The sequence below is a fragment of the Schistocerca serialis genome, chromosome 8, assembly GCF_023864345.2.
Source record: "Schistocerca serialis cubense isolate TAMUIC-IGC-003099 chromosome 8, iqSchSeri2.2, whole genome shotgun sequence".
Taxonomy (NCBI): Eukaryota; Metazoa; Arthropoda; class Insecta; order Orthoptera; family Acrididae; genus Schistocerca; species Schistocerca serialis.
In genome coordinates, this window is record NC_064645.1 from 262571825 (window position 1) to 262576530 (window position 4706).

The window sequence follows — 4706 nt, forward strand, 5'->3', positions numbered from 1 at the left end:
TAAAGGAGTTTTGCTATTTAGGGAGTAAAATAACTGATGGTGGTCGAAGTACAGAGGATATAAAATGTAGACTGGCAATGGCAAGGAAATCGTTTCTGAAGAAGAGAAATTTGTTAACATCGAGTATAGATTTAAGTGTCAGGAAGTCGCTTCTGAAAGTAATTGTATGGAGTGTAGCCATGTATGGAAGTGAAACATGGACGATAACCAGTTTGGACAAGAAGAGTATAGAAGCTTTCGAAATGTGGTGCTACAGAAGAATGCTGAAGATAAGGCGGATAGATCACGTAACTAATGAGGAGGTATTGAATAGGATTGGGGAGAAGAGAAGTATGTGGCACAACTTGACTAGAAGAAGGGATCGGTTGGTAGGACATGTTTTGAGGCATCAAGGGATCACAAATTTAGCACTGGAGGGCAGTGTGGAAGGTAAAAATCGTAGAGGGAGACCAAGAGATGAACACACTAAGCAGATTCAGAAGGATGTAGGTTGCAGTAGGTACTGGGAGATGAAGAAGCTTGCACAGGATAGAGTAGCATGGAGAGCTGCATCAAACCAGTCTCAGGACTGAAGACCACAACAACAACATACACAGTCAGTCTTCCTTCTTGCAAAGGACGAAGGAAACGCAGCTGAGAGAGAAATATTTGCTGCAGCTCGTGGAAGGGCGCCTTTTTAATTTTTCAACAATACTTTTTAAGGGGAGTATGAATGGTGCATCCCGCTGTTATTCAGTTTGTTAATTTCATGGCCCATCTTTTCAAGAACTACTTCATGCAATTAATGAAACTTTTTTATGTTATTTATACACGATTCGTGTACTTAGTCCTCTAGTTTGGTTGAAGTATATATTCGGAAGTTAGGAGAGAAATTTTTCTTCAAAATGGTTCAAATGGCTCTGAGCACTATGGGACTTAACATCTGAGGTCATCAGTCCACTAGAACTTAGAACTATTTAAACCTAACTAACCTAAGGACATCACACACATCCATGCCCGAGGCAGGATTCCAGCCTGCGACCGTAGTGGACGCGCGGTTCCAGACGGTAGCCCCTAGAACCGCTCGGCCACTCCTGCCGGCAGAAATTTTTCTGGTATTACATTTTCACCTTAAGTTTTTGTGCATTTCACTGAAAATATATAAGCGATATCTACCGTTCTAGAGGTGTAGAATCACAAGAATATCATAAATTAAATGTAAAAAATGGCATAAGTGTTTCTTCCCAAGATCCTGGGAAACACGTCACGTGTCTGAGAAAATTTTATTTGTTAGAAATTTCAGTTGCAAAATTATTCAAATGGCTCTGAGCACTATGGAACATCTGAGGTCATCAGTCCCCTAGACTTAGAACTACTTAAACCTAACTAACTTAAGAACAGCACATCGTCCGGTCTAAAGCGCCTAGAACCGCTCGGCAACAAATTGGCCGGGCTTTCAGTTGCAAATTCATTTAAATTAGAACTGACATTTTAACAGAAACAACAATTAAAACTCGGAAGAATAGCAGTCTTCCTCATTTTCTATGTTGTCTGAATGAATCCCCTCCCTCCTCTTCAAAGATCTTGGCTCCTTGGACCTTTATGGGCTTGTAGCTCAGCTCTGTCGACATACTAATTTTCAACATTCGTCATCACATCGCAAATGCTTCGATTCTCTTCTGTTGTGGTTTTCCCCACAGTCCATGCTTCACTATCATACAACGAAGTGCTCCAAACGTTCATTTTCAGAAACTTCTTCCTCAAACTGAGGCCTATGTTTGATACTAGTAGACTTCTCCTGGCCAGGATTGCCCTTTTTGCCAGTGTTAGTCTACTTTTCAAGTCCTCCTTACTCCGTTCGTCATTGGTTATTTTGGTGCCTAGATAGTAGAATTACTACTATCACGTCAGCCCCGATACCTGAGTGGTCAGCGTGACGGATTGCCGGGCTACGGGCCCGGTTCGATTCCCTACTGGGTCGGGGATTTTCTCAGCTCAGGGACTGGGTGTTGTGCTGTCTTCATCATCATTTCATCCCCATCCTGCGCGCCGGTCGCCAAATGTGGCGTCGAATGCAATAAGACCTGCACCAAGGCGACCGGACCTGCCAAACGCTCATTTCCAAACTCTCGACGTCCACGGCGAGGTCTATCTTTGCAACCACGACACCATGCAGCGCGGTACACATGGACCCAACAACATGCCGAATGGGCCGCAGAAGACTGGAATCATGCTCTCTTCACCGATTACTGTCGCATATGCCTTCAAGCATACAATCGTCAGAGACGTGTTTGGAGGCAACCAGGTCAGGCTGTACCTCTTAGAAATACTGTCAGCGAGTGCAGCAACGTAGAGGTTCCCTGCTGTTTTGGGGTGGCATTATGTGGGGCCGACGTACGCCGCTGGTGGTCATGGAAGGGGCCGTAACGGCTGTACGATACGTGAATGCCATCCCCCGACCGATAGTGCAACCATATCAGCAGCATATTGGTGAGGCATTCGTCTTCGTAGACGACAATTCGCGCCCCCATCGTGCACATCTTGTTCCTTTAGGATAACGACATCGATCGACTAGAGTGGCCAGCATGTTCTCCAATCATGAACCCTATCGAACAGGCCTGGGACAGACTGAAAAGGGCTGTTCATGGACGACGTGACCCGCCAACCACTCTGAGCTTTGTATGCCGAATCGCCGTCGAGGAATGGGACAAACGGGACCGAAAGTGCGTTGATGAACTTGTGGATAGTATGCCACTACGAATACAGGCGTGCGTCGATGTGAGAGGACGTGCTACTTGGTATAAGAGGTACCGGTGTGTACAGTAATCTGGACCACCACCTCTGAAGGTCTCGCTGTATGGTGGTACAACATACAATGTGTGGTTTCCATGAGCAATAATATGGGCGGAAATGATGTTTATGTTGATCTCTTTTACAATTTTCTGTACGCGTTCCGGAACTCTCGGAACCGAGGTGATGGAAAACTTTTTATGATGGATGTATTTGGGCAGCGAAGGGCAACATGAGTGCTACCTCAGTTTACAAGGGTACCTTGTAGCATATCTTTTGTACTGTACACCTGTTATATTAATAGAGCCGTGACTGGGAGAACAAATTGATGATTGTTTGTAACATAGACTTCACAAATAGCTCCAGGATTGCAAGCAACGTTTATGAACCTACTACTTTGAGAAAATATATTTAGAAGAATATAAAAAACAGTGTAGCATTGTGTAAATGCAGTTAAGTATTTTCCCCTTTCAACAGGGTACATCTCCACTTCCTCGCGACTGCATACAGCTAGACTTTGAGATAGCACTGCTATTTTCTTCAAGGCAGGCTTCTTGGTCCATGTAAAACAAACTCATATTAGACAGAACCCATGAGAAACATAACCTGCTTGTCGAACATGAAAATCGACCAACGTCATTTTCACATTTATAAAGGTACTTATAGAGAGGTAATCGTCTTTTAAGAAGTCTTTGCTACACACATACATATACTGGGGCAGTTCCTTTCCTGTTCTTAAGGCCACGGCCCATTTTTTATACTAACAGGGTCGAAGGGTACTCTGTGCAAGTGAATCGAAGTATTTTTATACTCCAGACACTGAGGAACGATACAGTTCCGTTTCTCCGTGTTTCCTTCGGGGCTTCTGCAATACATAAAAGTCATGATCCATTCTTGCATTTGGATATTTAGTTTTGAAGCGTTTGGGACGCTTTGTTTGTCGCCTCAGAAACTGCCAACAGCCCGCCAACTGATATTGCACGGGAATTTGTAGTTTCCGAAGTGGCCACTGGAGCGCTATGAGCACCATTTGACACATAAATACAATCAGCTCATTTTCAACAAAGGAGTTCTTACTGGTTCCTCTATACGGTATTGTAGGGTCTCGAAGGTCAGCGAACGGTTGCTCAAGCAAATATTGTATCTTAGCGAAGGCTTCCGATTTTTGCCAATTTCTGTCGATTTAGGACAGGAGCGAGGTTTTCTGATCTATAGTGCCTCAAAGTATTTATTAGAATAAATAGTGAAATGGAGAAGATTTCACATATATCAGAAAATTACATCTGTCAATAATTACCTTCCAGAGAAAGCCAAAAATAAAACGACTGTATATTATCTTGAAAAATGTGCAGCTGAGTTTCGGTCCACGTATCTTAGAACTATTTACACAGTAAAACTAGTTAGTTAAATGGCTTACTTCATGTTCCAAGTAAAAGGCTGACGAAAAGCATTGACAAGGCTATTTAGTAGGTCAGTCTGAAGGGTGTTTCAAAGTATAGGTGAAGAGATAATTATCCAGATATTCAAAAGCTTTAAGCACATTTGATACAAGGCCAGTGACTCCAACATATTATCAACGCTGTTTCAGCCAAGCACACTATCAGATTTAGTTGTCTTTTCGATGGATTACAATATAGCTGCTAAACCTGATCTTACACAGACAATCAAGGAGTTCTCTGGATTGAACGCAAATAATTGCCAAGTAAAATTGTAATAAAACACTGTTCCTGAATAGGGGTATTTTCTCAAAGCTTTTTTTTATTTCTAATTATTACTCACTCATTATTATTTCTTCATGAAGCACGAATGAAATTAATTCCTCAATACTTTTCACACTAAAATAAATTTGCAGTAAGTACTATAAGCATTCTATACTTTCATTTGTGGTATATAGAACTCTTAATATGTTTAAAACAATTTAAATAGCTACCTATAAT